A 23,687-nucleotide genomic window follows, 5' to 3' on the forward strand; every position below is an offset into this window, starting at 1 on the left:
GTTTTTCAAAATAAAACCAAGAAAGAAGGTTAATCTAGCTTTTTACTTCTTTTTCTTCCAACCAACATGAACTTCCAACCACCAAATCTTCTCCCTTTTTCAAACTCTAGCAAAGGCAGATGGAATCTCCAAGCTATCTTCTTCATTTTCCCGCAAAATACAAGTAAGATTCAAGCTATTTTGGGTGAAGTTTCTTCTCACTTTTTCTCCTCAAGCTCACGGCCCTCTCTCTCTCTTGCTTTCTCTTGTGTTTGTTTATTATTTTTTAGGGCAAGAAATGGAAGATAAATGGTAAAAAAGCTTTGGTCAAAAGTCAAAGAAAGAGGCTAAACTCTTATGGTGACACATGTCACCTTCTAGAGAATTCTTATTACACTAAACCCCGTCATTTTTTTTAAAGTTCCTTTCACACCCCACTAAAAAAGAAAATTGCATTTTACCCCACACACAAATTTTCACATGTAAAATTTAATAAAAGCCTTAAAACAAAATCATTATCAAATCAATAAATAAATAAGTATAGATGACTAAATAAATAAAATACCATGTATTTAGACTAAGTAAATTGATAAATTTTTTTTTTCTAGGTCCTCATATCAAGACACGGCTATCATGGGCACTCCCTTCCTAAGCAGCCTTGATGTATACGAACCTCATATCGTAGTCACATGCAGCTAGAACATTTTGTGAGAACATGTCCTTCTTGTTACGAAACGCATCATGTTCCTCTCTTGGCACATTAGCCGAGACATGGGTTTCATCAATAGGCCCAATGTAGTCCTGTATTAGAATAGGTTATATAAATTATATAATATATAACTTAATAGTTTTATTTCAAGATAGGCAAGTACCTTAAATCATGGATAAAACTGTCTATTATTCAATATTCTAGAATGAGTAGCATCTGTGTTCCTATGTCCGACTGCAACAGGTGTTAATACACTAAGGCTTGACACGTTCAGTGCACATGTTGGTGGATTGTCTCAATGAAATACTGGAATCGCTCACCCAGAACCCTTTGTATCAAATCATGGCTCATGCCATATAGACCAATTCTATTCCTTCCTCTAAAGATACTTTATCATAAGGTCCCTCAGTGATGTATCCACCATCCCGTAACACTTGACAGAGTTGGACAAAGGTTGGCACATCATGTGCATGTTCTCAAGTATTCTAGTATAGTGTCCAACCATCAACTCGTTTACCCATCCCTGACCTATCAAAGCACTCGTTTGAATCATCTGCCTCAGCTTTGGTATCTGAGTTCTTTGACAAAGCCATGTTAGTATTAGCATAGCAGTTGCTGTTTTTCTCATATCATCCAAATCTTCTAAATTCAGTTGAAAATTAGGCTGATATCCAACCATTTATTTAATGAGCACCAATGCATGCACCTTCAAAATAATTGACAGATAAGCATCAAATGGGTCATAAAGTATGCTACAACAATTATGCTAAGGAGGTACTCCTACAATTAAATAATTAGAACTACTTTATTGAATATTCTGAACAAGTCAAATATCTTGCACTACTATTTTTCCGAGTACTTAAAATGTGCCAAACCATTGCATAAGACAGCGAAAGTATTCAAACTTGTCAAAATGATTTTTAAACAAACTGTTTCCAATCACTTAGAAAAATTCATTACATTAAGACAAGCAATCAATGCCATGTAAAAAGGGTCACAATCCCTTAGGTAGAAATGTTCTCAGTTGTCTAGTTGGCCTCCTAGGATCTTGAGTGCATACAATTGCCACCTAATCTCAGTCTTCTATTTCAAAAAAGTCTTTCGATGGCAGCTAATTCAGCAAAGATGGAGGTTGCTGTGACCGCTACTTTATCGTGCAAGCCTTCCAATAATTCTAAAGCATCATTTGGTTTATCCACAAAATAAGGGTCATTCTCCAAGTTTGTAGGAGAAGGAGCCATAGCAAGGGCTGCTGGAGGTGGAGCTTTCACGGACTGTGACGTGCTCCGATCAGAAGCAAATGTGGTATCCATCCAGACTATTGCATTGTTGAATGAACTCTGACTTAAACCTGGCAGGAGGTCCCTAACAGATAAAGATTCCGATGTCTTCTTCTTCCCTTTGCCCTTTGAATGTTTGGCATTCGATTTTACAATTGGCTGCTTTGAATGTTTTCATCGTCAATCAAGTCCAAAGGCTATGTCCCCTTTCCACCCATATTGTTTGCTACCTGACTTTGTCTCATTTTTATCTCCTCATTTATGTCAATTGATGGTTGGTTTGAATCTCTTACACATCGCCCTTGTACATCCATTTTATCGAACACCTCCGATAAAATGTAAAAGACATGACAGTCCTTATTATGGTAAGTCTCGAATGAATTCTTCTACATATTTCACATCACAAACAACATATGAGGTTGCCCAAAAAAATAATCAAAGCAAAAATATGTGTAATTAAACCCAAAAACTTAATTGACAGCCTTAATCACAACTTGTCATTTGCTTTCATCCATAGTCACAGTCTGTAGAATGGGATCCCATGCGGCACTGGTGACCCTAAATCGCATGCAATTGTATTCTTGGGTGGTGTGCAATGCATAATACTTTGTCTTGATTTGAGATGTATCAAAGCAGCAACTTTTTTGGGTAAACTTATCAGTAATTGCAAGGAAGATCTCATTCTTTAAGTTGCCCTTGTTGATTCTATTAGCTCATTTAAATTCAAGCAACTACTCTACAAACTCAAGTTCTCTTTCCACTAGAAATTGGGCTTAGCCTTACCTCGATGAACCAACTTGATTTGCCATTGGTTTTTTTTCTTTATAAATGGCATATGTATTAGCATAAGTTGGTAAATTGTAGCATGCGAAAGGAAGCATTTCACTCCGTATATAGTAATTTTGGAACAAATGATAAAGCATATGTGTAATGAACTTAAAAAATCAGCACACAGAGTTGGGAAAAGAAATACACAAAATGCATACCCTAAAGTAATTAGTAATGCAAAGTTATAAGTCATTCTCTCAACACGTGGATCAGACATCGTGCACAGGATCAGCAACAACAAGTTATCCGGCTGTGTAAAAAACTTAAGGTAACAAGACCTTGCTATCGAGTGTGCGGCGGTATAAACCTACAAATAAAGAGTGTATGCTTGTATTTCAAAATATAGGGGATATTATATATACAATTCTCTTTTTTTTTGTTCATTTCAAACACCTTTTTTTTTTGTGTTTGCTTGGACGTCCAAATCCATGGTCCGCTTGTTATCCAATGCCAAAATTATATTGCTCAATAAAAGAGAAAACCTCAAAACTAACTTTTAGTGCAAGAAATCAATGCTAAACTAAGATTTTTTTTTAGTTTTTTCTTTTGCTGAAGATGTGAATTCAGTTGGGTTGCTTCAAGAAATCTAACTCTATGAAATCCAGTGTAGTGCCAACTAGAAGTCATTGTTGGACATTGAACTATCATTCATCATATAAATATCTTATGTTAAAAGTTATCATTCATCTTGAAATTAAATATTTTTCAATTCTCTGTTTTGAATTTTCAGTATTAAATTCAACTTGTCTAAAAACTCCAGTGGAAGACAACAGTTAATGACATTGTTCCTCCACTTTTGGTAATATATAAACTTTTGGTAATAATTGCTTCCAATCAAAAGTGGTAATTGGTAATCTGTAAGATTGTACCATGTCTTTCTCTTTATCTTTGCAATTGGTAATGCCTGTGGTAGTTTTTTTTTCAACTCTTCAACAAACAAACAAAACAAATGTTGCAATAGAATTACAATGAAGGCAAAATTTACCTAATAAAATTAACCAACAAAGCCTATGATCCATTGCATTCTAACTATTTTCAAAAAATACCCACATATCGTTAGTAATTGCATGAAGCCAATCTTAATCGTTTAAGCTTGAAATTTTTTTTTAAATAGAATCCAAAATTTTACCAGGCCCTCCATCAATTATTAACTAAATGGAGTAATTATCGATCGCAAATTTTTTGTTGCTAAAAATTAAGGCATAGTCGGTCAACTTTTAAGACCAAGGCATATACTAATAAGCTAAAGCAACTCGTAAATTTTCCTCCGCCTAACTGGCAACTCGTAAGATATGTCATACTAGGATGAAAATTTTTTAGCTCGTGATTTTCACCAGCAAAATATCACAACCATGAATTATTCAATGATGGTCGAATTTGGAAAACAATGGAACTAGTAAGCGGAGATTTCACAAGTGAAATACCTGAAATTAGATTGGGCTTTGCAGCGGCAATGACAAGAGGAGAAGTTGCCTTCGTCATAGAGCTTCATGGCAGATGGTAGGTTTTCAGGCGCCGTTCGTTGGTCAGATGAGATTTTTCTGATTCGTTTGACTTCTCCTTCGCCAGACAATTGACAATCGCACCAACTCTAACAGGAAAAGCTTCCACCGCTACAGATGAAGCTGCTTCCTACTTCTTCCACTAGCTGCATACGGCTTCACTTGGTCGGTCTTTCACCAGCTGCAAACAGCTTCACCTGGTCAGTCAATTCCCAAGTAGGCGACAACTAGGGCAGAGAATTAGTGCAGTGCTTGCGGATAGAAATTGGGAGTGTTTTTCCATGTATATGTTCAAAATAAAGGAACACCAAAATGACATCATTTCATTAAATGGTTCAATGAAGGCATTCGAGAGTTTTTGGCATTTTTGGGATTCCTGTAACTCAAGTTGTTAAAAATATTGTAGAAAACATAATTGCTAAAAAACTCGCTTGCCAAACAGGCCTTACTAATTGTAAGGTGAAATAAGTATGATAATTCGTTGGACTAATTCTTACAACTGTTACTACATATAATATAATATATCCCCAAATAGATAGAGAAAATTTAGATCTCATTAGCAATGGTCTAACGATTAATTGTTGTTGTTTAATAAATAATTTTGTGACAGCCCCACCTCCCCCTAAGGCGAACCAAAGGGTTCGGCGGACCACCTGCCCAACTCTCGCCGGGACTCAGTCGTTCACTACAATTCTCAAATAAATTACAATATAAATCTCAAATATACATCACATTCTCCAATAATTACATATCACGTACGCAGCGGAAACAATTTCCAACTATACATAAAATGATTCCAAATCCAAACTGTACGAGATATAAGCCATCCAGCCACGTGAATAAGTACTACAAGCCTTTCCTTTGCCACGAGCCCTGTGGAGAGGAATAAAATAGTTTTGGGGTGAGTTAGAAACTCAGTGAGTAACCAGTAAAATCAGTAATCAAATATATTTCAAGATAATGCACTTCGATGATGTCAAGAGTCAAAGATCAAATGTACGTTTATTGCTCGCATGAGCCAGTGAAATCATTGCACTTAAACACTCAACGCTCAAACAGATCACTTAACGTGAAAAAATAAGGGGGAGCAATGTTGGTGCTCCAAATCATGTCATGAACAATAAACAGGAATGGAGACGTTGGTGTTCAGCACAAGACTCCCCAAGAACTCATTTAAGCCAAATCATGTCATGAACTCGCATGCCGACACACATGATATGCAAACGAGTAAATAATGCAAGAAACATTTCAAAAGTACTTTGAAAATAGTTTAGGGTCACTCACCTCCACGGCTCAGAAACCATCCATCATATATCATTATCTTACCCGAGTCCAAGCCCTAAATCACAAACTCAAAGCAATCATACATTCTCAAAGTTCGGACAGCATTTTTGTGAGAACTCGAAAATTTTCTTATTTTTATAGAATATTACTGGAATATTTAAATGATTATTCACTCATTTTCTCCGAATTATTTATTTCGACCATTTTAAATCCATTTATATGGAACGACGCCTCATTATATTTTTAAAGCGTTTTGTTGAAAAATTCGCTTTTCGAAAGTTTGTTTAGTCCGGAACGACGGGTGCACGTTTTTCTAGGCTATACTTGAATCGGGAGTGTATTAATATTGGAGAATTAAGAACGATCAATAATAGATTAAGAAAGGTTAATTGAAAAATTAATACTCAACTCACGTGAGGACTCGTAAAATTATTATTTTTTAAACCCCTAATTTTGGCTCAATTAATTATCTATTTGGATTTTTGCCCCGAATATTATTTTCTATCCTTATTAGACCTAAATATATGGAATTATAGCTTCATTATATTTTTTTAAGTGACTTGTTTCAAAAATTAATTTTTTTGGAAGCTCGTTTAGTGAAAATAGTAAATACGCGACTGGAATAAATAATCGATTCGAGAATACAATTAGCTTGAAAAAATTGGAGACTTGTGCATTAATCTCAAAATAGGCATTTTTATATTTAAGTGTTCAAAGGTTAGTTAGTTATATTACCGTTATAGGAATTTTTTAGAAATTTCATTATCTCGCGCTTAAATTGAAAATACGCGTTTTACGCACGCGAGTAATTGAGGAACCTTAAGCCATTATTTTGGGACTATTAAGAGTGAATAATAATAATAATATGAATGCAAGTGTATTAGAGGTTTAGTGCACTAGTGAAATAAACTCGCGAGGAATTGAGCCGAAACGCACGCGGATGTGCCCTAAGTTAGTGGACAGCTTAAGTGCAATTGAGCCACACGTATAAGCTTACCATTAGAAGCTCATATCATCTGCATTTCATTCCTCTCCTACGCACAAACAGCCGAGCAGCCAAGGGAAAGCTAAACCAGAAAATTCCTCCACCCTCTCTCCTCAATTCCTTGCTCAATTTCCTCCAAATTTCACATGCAACTCTCAAATCATTTGGTGATCAAGATCAGCTAGGAATAGAGCTAACCCACACGGTTTTTCTCCAGCTCAAAGTGACCAAAAATCTCTGTCTTGGCTCTCTAAGAAAGTAAGTAATGATCCACTACTTAATTCTTGGTTTATGGAAGCTAAATTACACTCATGAGCTCTTGAATTCTCATGGGCAGCTTTAAATTGTTGAGAAATTGATGAGTGGGCTCTATGAAATCCCACAATGACTTGGATGATCTGATTAGCTAGGATTGGATGCTGATTGTGTTGATTAAGTGCTAATTTAGTAGAGTTAAGTGGTAAAAATGAAAAGGAAATCAAATGAGGAGCTGCATGTGATGCTGCCGATTCTGCCTTGTTAATTTCATGCATTTTAGTGTATTTTTTTGAAGTCCAATTGACTTGATTCTGATGAAAACATGAAATATAGGTTATGTTTAAAGTTTCCTCAAAATTTTACGTGATTTGGGTGAGTGCATGTTGAGTTTTAGAATCTGCCAAAACTGGGAAATGATTCCCGTCACTACTAGACAGCCAGTTTGTTTCGGCTATAATTTATCGCTCCGATATCGGAATCGAGTGCCGTTTGCGGCACTGGAAACTAGACATCCATACCTTTCCAACGGTATAAAATGCGTATTCTGATTCTTGTGTAGGAGCCGGACCATTCGTTTTAAGATAGCTGTCCTGTTTCTCTGTTCTGCTGGAATGATTTGTAGAGGCAGCAATTTGAGGCTCAATTTCGAGCTGGTTGTTTGCCAAATTTCAGAGCGTTTCCTTCTGTGAATTTTTATCCCTATGAATGTATTTTCCAACGCTATGAACCATGCTCAATTCCGAGTTAGGTCGACTGAATTGTGATCAAAACAAGAACACTGCTCTGTTTTGGAAAAACCTAGTTTTGGACAGATTTGAGTTGAGACTTGTTGTGGTCTTACTAAATGAAATTCTTGGTGTTAAACAGCTACCAAATGTACCATGAATGATCCTTAAACTTTCCTTTCACATATGAACCATGATTGGAGGATTTTCTTAGCCAAACGATTGGATTTGGGAAGAAAAGGATTAAAGGCAGATTGCCTTAAGAATTTTTCCAAACTTTGGTTGGTTGGTTAACCACCTTTCCGAAGGTATTTTTCTACAAAATTTGATAGACAGAGACCCTTCATATAAGAGTAAAATACTGCCAATTTTGGTACCAATCCAAGTTCGTTTCTATACCTAACTAAACTTCTAGTGTTGGAAGTTCAAATCTGGAAATTCTTCTCCAGTCTTGAATTTTCTCCAACTTCGAGCTACCTTATTTCGGTACTCGAAACTCCGATTCTTGATCCGCTTGCTCTGTTATAAACCTTACTTGCAACTCTAATTGAGTTACAAATTTCAGGGGCCGATTCGCAACGTGTAAATCGTGCCAAATTTTCAAAGTTGGCCAAAATCCAACTTAATTCTGCCTTGTGAACCGAGTCAGTACCTTCAAGCTCATTTTTGAGCACTTTTCACTTCGATTCATGGAAAAGTGTCTTCTAGGAACTTGTAGTACTTTCTAAGAGGTTTCCAACGGTATAAATTTTTTCAATTCTCGACTTATGCCGAATGAGTTACGATTTTTGAAAGATTCATAACAAAACTGAAATTTTCCAACTTTCAAGTAAATAGAGTTTTTCAAGAACTCTTTATTCTTTTGATATTATCTAAACGTTTTATCCCGATTTCCTAGATAAAGACTTAAATACTTTTGAATGTTATCAAACCCTACTCGAACCTCGATTTACGAGTAATTGAGGTTCATTTTCACGGAATTCCTTAGATTAATACTAGTGAATGAATTATTCCTCGATAATTGGGATATGAATGATAATTCACTATTATTTGCTCAGGCGCACACGAGGACCTTCAAGAGAATCCCACGGTGGACGCTTGAACTTTCCTTGACCTTACTTACACCTAATACTTGGTGAGTGCCAGGTGTATGTAAACTTATTACATGTTTAATTGTTATTAATAATTGAAAATCTTGAAAGTGGAGTCGAGTGTGTACTTTACCACCCTCGTTCTCATTAGAAATGAAATTTTAATGATTGAAATGCATTGAATGAATGATTGAAATGCATTGAATGAATGAATGAAATGTAATGGTATGCTATAGCTGCATACGTCGTTGGAGTGAATCTCCTCGACACACAAGTGCACATGGGGACGCCCAAATCTCATTGGCCGACCTTAGACTCGAGCCGGCATGGGCTTGGTCGGGAACCTTGGCGAGCCATGAGATATATAAGCTTGACCTAATGAGAGGTCTTGCTTGGCATACTCGAGTAGTATCGCCACAAACAAATGACAGGCGGGCCCGATACATGGGTATGTAAGGTGAAAGGGGACAGGTTAAGTGGAGTTCTACAGACAAAACCTACCCGATTGACGAAGTGTCAATTCGTGGAGGTTATTGATCGTGCAAGTAGAATATAGCTCTTGAGAGCTCCTATATCCTTGAATTGTTTCTGTTTACTTTTCCGGTGAATTGTTATTTATCGAACCTTTATTGCTCGATTTGTATACTTGGCTTGCTATTTGAACAATGTGCTTGCATGTGTGTTATTGGCCTCACGAGCGTTTTGCTCACCTTGTAGATTTGTTATCCTTAATAGGATTGAACCCGGAGAAGTGTTGGAGAAACCCTCCTGATGTACTTTTGTTTAGGGTTTCTATCATCATTTTGATTATGCCTCTTGGTTTTGGATTGTACTTTTGTAATTGGAATGTAGTACTTGGGCATGAGGTAAATTTGGATTTAAAGTTATATTTTGAACACCCGATGTACGGGTTGGATAATGGATGACCATGGTTAACTTGACGCTTCCGCATCATTATATTTATGTTGTTGTACTTATGACATTTAGATTAGTAATAAGTTTGAGTGTTTTGCATGAGTCCTGGCGAGAGTTGGGCAGGAGTCCCGCAGATACCCTTTGGTTCGCCTTAGGGAGAAGTAGGGGCGTCACAATTTCCCCATAAATGCTTCATTTCCAACCTACAATATATTACCAATCACACATACGGTTAATAAGTAATAAAATATATCTAATTAGGCCACAATATCCCTCAATCAAAGGTAATTAGAAACTTAAGAGCCACCATTAGAAAAACCCCCAATGAAACCCTAGAAACCGGAATTCATTCCCTCGAGCATAAATTTTCCGCAACGATCGCAGTTAACGTATAAAAGTTCCGTTTAACAACTTTCGACACAATATCCATAACTGAAGCTACCCTTATCGGATTGAAACGAATCTTATGTCTTTTCAAAGCCAAGACATATACCTACATTCCTTATGAAGAGCTCCAAAGCCAAATCATGCATTTTCAGGGTCAAAAATGGAAATTTCCACGAAAATAGAAATCTGGGCGCGGAACAGGGTTCATGGACAGTCAAGGGTATTTCGGTTATTTCACATGCTACAGTGCTCGGATTGAGCTGAACTTTTTAGGCAACTATTTAACACCATTTTCTACAACTTTAATGTTTTGGTCAAAATCTAATTCGGTACGAATCAGGGTGAAAAGTCACAGTCAGATTAGGTGAAATGACAACGCTGTTCGCTGAACTCCTACCTAAACCAGTTTGGGTATTTCCAAATTTTCACAAGCTACCAAGCTCAGATTGGGCTGAAAATTTACAGAAAACTACAAAACTTCATTCTCTACAACTTTTATGTTTTAACCTAAGGTTAATTTGGCCACTATCATACACAAATAAAATCAGGCAAAATAGAACAAGTTCTTTTCCAATGAAACCCCAGGCTGAAATTTCATCACCCTTTACCAATCTAGGTTTTCATCCCTAAAACTTCTAAGATTCAGGTCATCTATCCATTAAAATACAATATAAGAGGTAGAAGAAGAGTTTCTTAGTTTAATACCTTCAAACCTGAAGGAAATACACAAAAACAAGGCTGCCCATGCAACAATCACTCCATCCAAAGCTTCCTTGTCACCTTATTGCAAGTTTAATCGGTTTAGTTTTTGTGGTTTCAACTCAAACAAGATATAATCTAAGATGGAACTTGAAGCTCTCCCTCTCTTTTTCTCCTCCCAAAATTTCGTCCATCATGGAAGGCAAAGGAAGAAAATGGTGATTGACTTGAGTTGGATAAATTTTAAACTTAATTTTGGTCATGATTTTGGTCAAGATTGGCTTGGTGCTTGACAAGTGGCACAAATCCAAGGGATGTCTATCTAATTGTCTCTCTTAAGCACTCAAATATCTATTACTCCTCCAATCATCTCTTAACACCTTTTGTTACGTAATTTCTTTTGCACAAAACTCCTTCTAGTCATTAAAATTTTACCGCACTAATCGCACTAGCGGATCCCACGTTGATAATACACTTCAAACTTAACGTGGACTAATTTGTATCAAGGAAATGATTTGAAAACTATATTCTCTTATAAAAATGTATAGGAAATTAATATAGTGAAGAAAGGCATAAAATTATAGACAAGGAAATAAAATATTGTCTCGAAAATATATAAAAATTTTCGGGTTCTCACACTCATTCTTTCGGGGCGTTACGAACTCCCCTCCTTAAAAGAATGTCGTCCTCGACATTCCCTCTTGTACCAATCAAGTCGAGACATCCCGCAAGAATCACTAATGGTTCAAACCAAACCCACAGTCCGGCATCCTAAATTTCAAGCCTAGAATACGCTACAGGAATCTGATGCCTAAGCTCTGATACAACCTGTTACGGCCCCACCTCCCCCTATGGCGAATCGAAGGGTTCGGCGAACCGCCTGCCCAACACTCGCCAGGAGTCAGTTGTTCACTACAATTCTCAAATAAATTACAATATAAATCTCAAATATACATCACATTCTCCAATAATTGCATATCACGTACGCAGCGGAAACAATTCCCAACTATACATAAAATGATTCCAAATCCAAACTGTACGAGATATAAGCCATCTAGCCACGTGAATAAGTACTACAAGTCTTTCCTTCGCCACGAGCCCTGTGGAGGGGAATAAAATAGCTTTGGGGTGAGTTAGAATCTTAGTGAGTAACCAGTAAAATCGGTAATCAAATATATTTCAAGATAATGCACTTCGATGATGTCAAGAGTCAAAGATCAAATGTACGTTTATTACTCTCGTGAGCCAGTGAAATCATTGCACTTAAACACCCAACGCTCAAACAGATCACTTAACGTGAAAAAATAAGGGGGAGCAACGTTGGTGCTCCAAATCATGTCATAAACAATAAACAGGAATGGAGACGTTGGTGTTCAGCACAAGACTCCCCAAGAACTCATTTAAACCAAATCATGTCATGAACTCGCATGCCGGCACACATGATATGCAAACGAGTAAATAATGCAAGAAACATTTCAAAAGTACTTTGGAAACAGTTTAGGGTCACTCACCTCCGCGGCTCAGAAACCATCCATCATATATTATTACCTTGCCCGAGTCCAAGCCCTAAATCACAAACTCAAAGCAATCATACATTCTCAAAGTTCGGATAGCATTTCTCCATAAATGCTTCATTTCCAACCTACAATATATTACCAATCACACATACGGTTAATAAGTAATAAAATATATCTAATTAGGCCACAATATCCCTCAATCAAAGCTAATTAGAAACTTAAGAGCCACCATTAGAAAAACCCCCAATGAAACCCTAGAAACCGGAATTCATTTTCTCAAGCGTAAATTTTCCGCAACGATCGCAGTTAACGTGTAAAAGTTCCGCTTAACACCTTTCGGCACAATATCCATAACTGAAGCTACCCTTATCAGATTGAAACGAATCTTATGGCTTTTCGAAGCCAAGACATATACCTACATTCCTTATGAAGACCTCCAAAGCCAAATCATGCATTTTCAGGGTCAAAAATGGAAATTTCCCCGAAAATAGAAATCTGGGCGCGGAACAGGGTTCATGGACAGTCAAGGGTATTTCGGTCATTTCACATGCTAAAGTGCTCGGATTGAGCTGAACTTTTTAGGCAACTATTTAACACTATTTTCTACAACTTTAATGTTTTGGCCAAAATCTAATTCGGTACGAATCAGGGTGAAAAGTCACAGTCAGATTAGTGCCACATTAAAGCCACAACTACCAAGCTTCTCCAAGAAGCTTTACCATCAGCTACACTCTCTCTCTCTCTTTCCTCTCAAGCTGCCCAAATTCCTTAGCCAAGAAGAAGGAGAAGAGCTCTCTCATTTCACTCCAAATCGTGCACCATTTCACTACAAATTCACCACACAAACTCACAACAACTTGGAGATTCACTTGGACTAGGAAGGGAGCATCTTTCTCATGGTTTCTTGGAGTTTTTGGTGATCCAAAATTTTTGATTTTTCATCATCTAAGAGGTAGTGATCATCTAACCCTTGAATTTTGGTTCTAGTGGATTAAATTTGGCCTTGGAGCTTGTAGCTCCATGTGGGTGTCTTTATTTGGTTGAAAATGCTTGGAGTGAGCTCTATGAAATTCTACAATGGACATGTTGGACTGATATGATGATTTTGGGTGTTATTTATGTTGATTCAGTTTAAACAAGTGGATATAAGTTGAAAAGTGGATGGAAAATCCAAGGAAAATTGCATGAGAAGCTTAGCCGATTCTGCCCTATTTTTGCCGAGCCCTTGTTCAATTTTTTTGTGATCAAATGACCTTGAATTTGATGTAGATATATTGTATAGGTTGTGTGGAAAGTTTTCACCAAAAATCACTTGATTTGGTTGGGCAAAACTTAGATTTTCGAAATATCTTCAAATCTTGAAAACATGTAACAGAGCTTCACTGGCAGTAAACTTTGAACGACCATAACTCTTTGCTCCGATGTCAAAATCAAGTGCCATTTTTGGCATTTGAAACTAGACACTTCCAGTTTTCTAACGGTATAAAATTTATCCCCTGATTTGACTTGAGTGAGCCGTACCAGTTCTTCAAAATTACCTGCTTTGTTTGATTGTTGTGCTCGAGAGTCAGTGATGCTGAGGCTTGTTGCTTGAATTTGAGCTAGCTATGAACTTAATTTCAAAAGGATTTCTTCTGATGAATTGTAGCCTTATGACTATAGTTTCCAACGCCACAAACCATGCTTAATTTCAAGTTGAATTGAGTGAGATGTGGTCAAATTACCTAACTACACTAGTGATAGAAAACCTTAATTTTGGCTAGTCGAATGGCCTAGCTTGACTTGGGACTTGTTGTTTTGCAAATTTTGATGTCAATCACCTACCAGATTTGAGTCGTTTTCATTGGACAAAATGTTTGAACAGGAAGAAGAAACCAAAAGACAGATTGGTCTTGGGATTTTCTTAAACTTTGGTAGTTTGGTTCACTACCTTCCCGTGTGAATTTTCAAATGAAATTTGGTAGAGGAGTAGTCCTCATATGGAAGTTGAATTGTACCAATTTTGGTGTTAATCTCAGACCATTTCGGTATACAAATGATGTCCCAATGTTGCTTTTCGAACTGGAAAACTCTTCCTTTCTCTTGGTTGAATGGTCAAACCTGATTTGGGAGGTAATATTTTGAAAACCTTGATGTTAATTACCTCTAAATTGCTTATTGGATGGTTATGAAACATTGGTTTCAATATTTGAATTAATCGAGGTTGATTGTGTGGAACAAAGCTTTCGAAAAAGGAAGGAAATGTGAGAAGGCAGTTTAGCCTTGGAATATTTTTTGAACTTTAGTTGTCTTAATGACTACCTTCCGTGGGAGTTTTTGCATGAAACTTGGTAGAAATGTTGTTCATACATGGAAGATAGTGTATCAAGTTTGGTGTAGTTCCAATGCCAAATCGATGGCCAAATGATATTTCAAAGATAGCCTTTCAAATCTGAAAATGTTCAATCAATCCTTATTTTTTAAACTAACTTTGGACTGCTATATATTGATGCTCGAAACTCCAATTTTAGTTCTACTTATTGTGTTTTAAACTTTGATTGGAATTCTAATTGAGGTACAAATTTCAGAGGCTAGTTCACATTCTGTGAATTTTGCCGAATTTCCAAAGTTTGCCAAAAACCAACCCCGAATCTGTTTTGGAAGTGCAAGTCAGTAGTTTTAAGTTGAAATTTGAGTGCCTCCCATTTAGAATCTTAGAAAAGTGTCTTCTAGGAACTTTTAGTATTTTGGAACTAGTTTCCAACGGTATCAAGTTTTCCAATTTTGGACCTATGGAGTGTAAGATACGATTTTTTGGAACTGCCCTTCAAATTTGAAATTTTCGAACTTGATGGGAATTGAGTTTTTGAAAACTCTTCCCTATCCTTCAATATTAATTGACCAGTTTGGACTTGCTTTCATGAAGGAAATCAGTTTTTCTTGTATTGTTAAACACCACTTTTGAACATTGGATTTTGATCAAGTAAAGCTCTATTTCATGACATTTTCTTAGATTGTACAAGTGTATGGTCTCTCTTATTAACAAGAGACTTATAAGTGATAGTGAGTGATAGTTAATTATTATTTGCTCAGGCACTCAAGGGGACCTTCAAGAGGATCTCATTGCGGACGCCTAAGCACTTGAATTACGCACTACTTCCTTATATGACTTGGTGAGTGTTAAGTGTATATGAACTTGTTAGGTGCTTAATCGTTATTAGTGATTGAATATTTTGAAAATTCTGAGTTGAGTGTGTACTTTACCGCACTTGTTCTCATTTAAGTGAAGTGTACTTGAATTACTTGACATGAAATACTTGAAGTGAATATTTACGTGAAGTGTACTTGAATTGCTTGAAGTGACTTGTTAAGTGAATTAAGTGACATGTTTCAATGATTAATTATGCTATGGCTGCATAAGTCGATTGGAATGAATCTCCTCGACTCCTAGTGATACTAGTGGGGGACGCCTAAATCTCATCGGCCGACCTTGCGATTCGAGCCGGCATGGGCTCGGTCGAGAAGCTTGGTGAGCCATGAGAAACGTGTATAAGTTTGATCTAATGGGGAGATCTTGCTTGGCATACTTGAGCAGTATCGCATATAACAAAAAAACGTGCGAGCCCGGAGAAGGGGGAGTAACGGTGATCGGGGAACGAGTAAATGAAGTTCTACAGATTATAACTTACCCGATTGACGGAGTGTCAACTCGTGGAGGTTCTTGATCGCGCAAGTGGACATTAGCTCCTGAGAAGTCTTATATCCTTGAATTGTTTCTATTTATTTTTCTCGCCCGAATTGTTATTTACTTGAATATTACTATTTTACTTGTTAAATGGGATTATTACTTGAACAATGTGCTCGTATGTGTGTTTCTTGACCTCACCAGCAATCACTCACCCCGCAGATTTGTTTTCCTTAATAGGAACGAAGATGGAGTGAAACTCGGAGAAACCATTAGGATGAACTTTTGTATTAGGGTTTCGATTGTAATCGACTAGACAGCTTTTGGCAGTTGTATATTTTGAAAAATTGATGTATCTTGAACTTGTGGTATAAGATCGGATATTTATATATGGAAGCGACTTCACTTTCTTACTTTGTCTCGTCGTATTAGTTATTATTGTATTAAGCTTGAACGAGAATTATACCGAATCCTGACGAGAGTTGGGCAGGCGTTCCGCGGATACCCTTTGGTTCACCTTAGGGAGAGGTGGGGGCATCACACCTACTATTTCAAACAATTAAGGAATACATTTTAGTAATTTAAGCACATCTTTATGTAGAAAACTAGAATTAAGTAATGTTTATGGTGTCAAAAACTAGATTCAGAAAGCTTTAAGTCCACGTGAATATCTCACCCTAATTCTTGACCAATAAAAAAAATTAGTAAATGTTTAAAGTTGACATACGTGTTTCACTAAATGAGAAAATGTCTTACTAGAATGAGAAAATGATCTTGGCTAGAAGTTATCACTTAGGCCTAATGGTTAGACTCTTTATTGTGATAAATTAACATAGTTAAGGGTTTACGCACTTAACCCTTATGAGACTGTGCACTTGCAATAAGGAGAAGTAAGATTAATAAACTTCACATTACGAATTCTAATGAATGCCTTGCATCGAACCTATTTACCATATATTTCTTTTATTTTTTTATTAAACAAAGAGACTTTCAATAATTCAAAGAAGGCAATACTAATAAAAAATACAAAAAAAAGGAAAAGATGCAATATATCCTATAGCTATATAAAAAGGAATTTGTGCATCATTGTTCACAAGCTTTCATCCACCTCCTACATGGCTAATGAAGTAATATAAATTGTTGGTAGTAGATAGGTTAAACAAATTGTATAAGCATCCTATACCTATATAAGGAGTTTGTGTATCACTGTTCATAAGTTTTCATCTGTCTCCTACAAGGTTAATTAAGTAATCTAAAGTATTGGATTTAATCTTGTTTTTGTATTTTCTTTATTTGTTTTCTTTTCAGGTTGATAGTGCAATTGCTTTTTTCAACTCTAGGTATCATTTAGTATTGCATTTAATTTTTTATTCTTCATGGAATATTGATATCCTAATAGATTGTTTCTAGTATTTGCTCATCTTAGTTTATGTTTATATTATTTCTTCTATGTTTGGTTTTTCTTCTAATATTTTACTGTACTTGCAGATCTTGAAAATGTCCCAAATAGTTTGACATTTGAATCTTTTGTGGCCTCTATGGTTGGTTGTTTATATTATCTTATTTAGAATTCCACGAGTCAATCTTCATTTTTTCAAAAGTTGCCGTTACCTCCATGTTGCCGTTGCTCCTCTAGGGTAGTAGCTACCTCTAGTTTGGTATTAAGGGAAGAAGATGATTTCTAAAGTTAAGGTCTTATACAAATTTCATACCAAGTATAATTTGCAGTGGTTCTTCAAAAAATACAAATAGTCAACCTAGTTTTTACAAGTGACTGACTTTTGACCCTAGCTCTTAGTGATGGATTGACGGAATTTCAAAATGGTTTCTTCACAAAAATTTTTGAGTTTTAAGTCTAGTCTCTTCCAATATCTTTAGATTTTAAAAACAATTTTTAGCTCTAGTTAAGGTGATTGTTGAAGGTATGTCAACTTTGAAAATTTTCTAATTTCAGTTGGAATCAGGTTTTGAAGTAAAAAACCACTAAAATCATGTAAGAATTATGTGAAACTCATAGGAGATGTTTTTGTTGTCGCAAATAGAACAATCTATAGATGGATATTAGTTGATATGCCTACAATGGTAGTTTTTTAGATTGGTAGGCTTGTCCTAACACAAACCCCAATATAGCTTTCAATTGAAATAGATAAATCAGAGTAATTACACAAGAAAGCAATACTAAAAATTACGAGACGAAAATTAAAAGAGATAGGGATTGACCCTAGAGGAGCCGTGGCAACATGGAGGTAGTGGCAACTTATATAAAATGAAGATTGACCGGTAGAATTCTACAAAAGATAATTTAAATAATCATAGAGGCTGCAAAATATTCGAATGTCAAATGCAGAGGATCTGCAAGTTTGGTACAAAATTAGAAGGAATTCCAAACATAGAAAAAATTATTCTAGTTAAAATAAAGCAAAAAATTTAGAATCTAAGATTATTCTAGTTAAATATGGATGAAATTGAAAGTAGGAAAAGTAATCAGGGAAAGATATCTACTTTATGATATGGTGTAATGAATTTTTGGAGTAAGTTCATAATTTTGAAAAATTGAGCATCAACTTAAAATTTTTTTCCCTTTCTTCGTCGTCAATGTCATTTCTCATATTATTGTTACTACTTCTACTTGTTTCTTTAGTAACCACTAGCAACCACCACAAGTACTAGTGGTCTCATCAATGGTGGAGCCAAGATTTGATAAGAGTGGGTGAAGTTAACATATCACAAAAATCTTTATATAAGTTATTTTGTAATATATATAAAGTTTCATTTTCATGCTTATCATTTAATATATATCAAGATATTCAAAAGATAAATTGTACTCCAAATGAAACTTAATATGAGTTGACCTTTTTCTTGCTTTGCCGTATAGTTTTCAAATAGAACAAAATAATTATTTGTAAATAATGTAGTATTATGCAAACTATATTTTCTAAGGTTCAAACTATGATGATAGTTTTTAAAAAATGTTTTAATATTCCTCCCCTTTTTATGATTTATTCCCATAAAATGTAAAGACGAAGTAAATAAGAATCATAAAATAAAATTGTATGGGTATAGTTTTCCTACTAACATTTATTGAAAAGTTTCAAAATGTATAGTTTCACTTGCTTTTAAAGAAAATTGATGGAGTAAAATTGAAATTAAGGAGGAGAAAGAATAAATTCAAAGAAAAGCTAGAGGGATCGATGATACTCAACAAAAGTTTTAGGGAGGAGGCAAAAGGAGGAGTTAAAGTAAAATTTTATAGGCCCCAAATGAATTTTTTCAATAGTTAGGGAGGGCAACAACTTTTGTTGTCCCCTACCTCTACCTCGCAGTCTCATCCATTTTTTTTCTTTTTACTCTTCTTCTTTCACACACAAAATCTCACACTAGAACTATTCCTTCCATTTCTCCATTTCTCCATCTTTCTTTTTCTTTCTCTTATACTTGTTTCTTCTTATTTTACTATGTTTATACTCTGGTAATGGAAAATTGATTTCTAGTAGCTATCATGTCTACTTTCTTTTAGTACATGATAGTGTAAACCATGTTTTGATCATTAAAATGCAAAATTTCTAAAAAGAAATAGTAAACCAAGTTAAAAAAAATAGCAACCCAATGTAATATCCGAGAGTCCTTTTTCCATTCTATGTATTTAATTAAATAGATAATACATATATATAGTATTAATAATAAAATAATAAAAATAAAGGAATAAAACGAGTTGTCAATATATAAGAAGTTATCACAATAGTGGGTAGAAAATGGGGGAGTAGCGTCTAATAATGGATAGATGGTTACAAGAAGAAAACTAACTCCCTATGACTACTATATTACTAGTTATCAGATGAAACTACGACATTTTCCAACTCTCATTATTTCTCATATTGGAAAGTAGGAATTTTTGTGAGGAAGGGAGAGACTCTAAGGATCAATCGGAATCCCAGACAGGACACATCTCTTTAGAGACCTAATCAAGTAAGTACCTAATCTAGTATTGTCTTTTCCTTTTCTACCTTCAAAACTTGTTAATTTCCTATATCAATTATTTGTTATATAAGAATAATTTATAAAAGATCATTATGTAAATTATTATTTTGGTTCATGTCTAGATAAGATTTGGTCTTAGACTTTGTTAGGATTAATAACGATAAAACAAGCTATGACAACTTTACAAAAGGGAAAATTTGTTAGGACCATAATTTAGGAAATTAAGGGCAAACTGTAGAAAGTTTTAAAGAGTTAGGGTCAAAGTAGAAGCATTCATTAATAATAGGGTGAACTTAGAGAAGAAAAGAAAATCTGAAAAAGTTTAAAAAAAAAAGAATAGAAGCAAAAATGAATGGGAAAAGAGGGAGGGTCATGCGTGTCAGCCAGTCTTAGTCGGCCAAAGATGAAGGCAGCTGTGGCTATCATGAGCCGCGGTAACCGATAGCAACAGCAGCTGCAATGTGCAACTACAGCAGCAGCGACTGTCAACGTCAGACAAGCTAGGGACAAGTGATAATGGTAGTGATTGATGATGATGATAACTATGTTGAGGTTAGTAGTGATTTAGGGTTTGTGACTTAGAGTTTTAAGGGAAATTAGGGTTTCTGTGATTTGGGAAAGAATAGATCCAAGAGGGAAACGGGTTGGGTTGTTTGGTGTTCGAGTTGATCTATTTTCTGAGATAGGTTGATCTATTTTTTGAGATGGGTGAGGTGCATTTAAGTAACTTGGCCAAATAATGGTTGGATATTTAAATGGGTTGTTTAATTGAAATGTTGGGCTGGTAGATAGGCTGCCTATCTAATTAACTTAAGTGGGCCAGTTTTAGTTACTTGGTCGTGTGTGTCACTAATGAGATAATATAACTTCGGCCACATTTAGATGGGTTGGGCCTAATAAGTTTCAAGAAAAGGCAAATAGGCTTTACTTAACAAGTCTAATGATTAAAATGCAAGAATATTTTCTAGTAATTAAACTATAAAGACACAATACAGTCTCTTGGTTATAAAATTTTAGATTTTTTGAGAGTCTCTTGTTATAATTCATTTGGTAAAGTATAAAAATATATTTATAAGGTCCAACTTGATTATATTTAATTAATATTATTTAGGCAACCAAAGGATAACTTTTGAGAGTCCAAATAAAGTATTAATTTTATTGGACCCAAGTTCAAATGAAAGGAAACCCAATTATTAGATGGGTATAGCTTTTGGGCCTAGCCCAAACCCCAATCTAATTCAAATTCTTTTGGTCCATTTCTATAAAATGAAAAATCATTTCTTAGAATATTAATTAATGGCCACCATCTATAAAAGGAAATTTTCTAAGTCAAGAAACCTTCTAAAAAAGGAAACTTTTTGTGTTAGTAAACTTTCAAAAAATGAAAATTTTCCATTTTGGGAAACTTTAAAGTACTTTTTATAGATTGTTTTGACATGACTAATCGGATACTTAGAACAAGGAAATGTACCCTATGAATCAGAATGTAAACTAACTAGAACAAACATGCATCTACTATAGGTATAAAGCAAGGGCAATGAGCATTAAGAGTATCTTACACGATCAGTTCAGGATAAGTGGTGCTTACCCCTCTATAATTTTTAAAGTGTTAAATATGAATTTTTTCTTTCGATTAAATGCTTTATTTTGATACATGTAAATTGGATCATATATTCTTATGTAAAATATTTTGGAATGCAATATTTTTATGAAATGAGTGGTACACTTTTCGTAGAATGAAAGAAATATGCATGTGACTTGTGAAATGATTTTATGTTACAAAAATCTCCAAACAGTCATGAAATAGATGATAGGAGTTATAATTCTATCATATATGACGATCAAGTAAAGATTAGGGAAAATGTTTGATTGGTAATAATTGGTCAATTGTAGTCGTATGTCTGGCCTTTGACCCATGTATGGATAGATCAAGTGAAGATCAAGAAAAATGCTATCTACTGCCCTTCTAGAAGGGGTTAAACTCTAAATTGAGTACTCAGAAGTCAAATATTGTATGTGCCTATTTATGACCTATGCTTATGAACTAAAATGGTATGTTTTGACATGCTATTCGATTGTAAAGTTTTCTGTGAATATGCTCATGTTACGTAATGTGAATTTTGGTGCCACTCAAATTCTTTATATATGTATGTGTGTGTGTTCATGAAGAAACAATGCCAATATTTTTCAATTAATGATGCATGTGATATAGTATGACAAAGGTTTCAAGAGTATGATTTGTAAACACCAAAATTTTGTCAAATTTTAATGCTTTCTTGAATATTTTTCATTTGATGAGTCATTTATTTTATTTCATTTAATGTATATTTTTTCTCATTTTTGTAGGTTTATTTTAAGAAAAGAAAATTATGAAAAAAAATCAAAATCAAATCATGACCAAATTTACACATTTTAATCATTTTCCCTACCAAAACCATTATTAACCCATTTTTACATTCAATTTCCATGCACCTTTCTTTTCATTGGTAAAAAACCATCATTTGACAAGAACCAAATCCAATACTAATCTCTCGGCCTTGCTTCTTCTTTTTCTTCCAAGCGACACAAAAGAAAGACTCCAATTTTTCCGCTCTCAATTCCCTCTCTCAGCCCTTCTCTTTCCCAAAAAAAAAAAAATAAAATCTTCCAACATACCCCTTGGCTCATTCACGGCACTTCCACTACACAAACACACACATCACTCCATTTGGTTTCTTCTCTTGGCTCTCATATGCAAAGAAAAGTGAAGGAAAGGAGTAAAGACAACAAGCAAACAAACGGTTGAGGCTTAGGAATTCATTCAAAGTTTTAACCAAGGAACTCCACTTTCATTGAGGTATTTTCCAGCCTTTTTTAAAGCATATTAGATACATTCTGGTTGTTTAGTTTCTCTTGCTTTTGCTGGTTTTCATTGTTGTTGTTTTATTGCAGAAACTTTGGGGAATGACATAAGCTAGATTAAGGAAAAGGAAATGATTCTTGCGTATGCATGCCAAGTGTTTGAAAAAAAAATACTTAAATGGAAAATCGAATTAAAATGTTAATTTTGTACATATATTGTTGTTAAAATGAATAATCATGACTAGTTAATGGTTTGGAGAGGTTGTTTAATTAAGTTTTTGTCGATTTTGTAGTCTAAAAGGCAACAAAAAAATTGGATTTTTAGGGGCTGTTTTTGCTTTAATTTAGACTTTTGATGTTGTTTTCTTGTCAAATTAAAATCATGCTTGTATTGTAGAAGTTATAAGGAGTGTTGTAATATAATTTTTATGATTTTTGGTGAAGGATATAGTGTTTTGAAAAAATAAAAACTGGGCTGTCTTTTTACTATTTTTGCCACTTTCAGTTTATTTTTTGTAAAAACTAAGTTCAAAAATGGATTCTACGTGAAAAATCGAGTGGAGTGTATTTTGGGAAAATTTTGTGACCGGATAATTTGCCGGCGGCTGGTAGCGGTCCGACGGTGGCCATAGCCGCCAGCAATAAGGAAGCTTTAGCTTCACCGGAGAGAAGAATAGGGAAGGAAGAAGAAAGAAAAGAAAAAGAAGGAAAATGGATTGAACCAATTTTTTTATTTTCTAATGGGCTTCTCAGTTTAATTTTGGTTGGGCTAGAGTTTTGTTTTTAGGGCTTTTCGTTTGGGCTTGTGTTTATTTTTCATGAAGACAGCCCACATTTTTTCTTTTGGACTGGATGGCTCCAGGTCAAACAAATAAAAATAAATGGTCCAAAACCCTTTTCTCACAAATCAGAAATTGAAATTTTCACTTTAGCCCCACTTCCTTTGAGTAATTTTACTGTGGTTCAGAAAATTTTAAATTTCTTTCACTTAGGCCCTTAAATGAATTGCATTTTGATCCCTGAATTTTATCTTTTATTTAAATTT

At 35.0% G+C, this 23,687-nt stretch overlaps 1 long non-coding RNA gene across 1 annotated transcript; it reads left to right on the forward strand.

The window, feature by feature from the left end:
- The first annotated feature begins 19,651 nt into the window (after positions 1–19,651).
- LOC140014495 (uncharacterized) lies at positions 19,652–23,354 on the forward strand. Its single transcript, XR_011821265.1, has 3 exons — positions 19,652–19,789; positions 22,148–22,637; positions 22,733–23,354. It is a non-coding gene; the product is annotated as an uncharacterized lncRNA (long non-coding RNA).
- Positions 23,355–23,687: the final 333 nt, after the last annotated feature.

This window comes from Coffea arabica, chromosome 1c (genome assembly GCF_036785885.1).
Source record: "Coffea arabica cultivar ET-39 chromosome 1c, Coffea Arabica ET-39 HiFi, whole genome shotgun sequence".
NCBI classification, from domain to species: domain Eukaryota; kingdom Viridiplantae; phylum Streptophyta; class Magnoliopsida; order Gentianales; family Rubiaceae; genus Coffea; species Coffea arabica.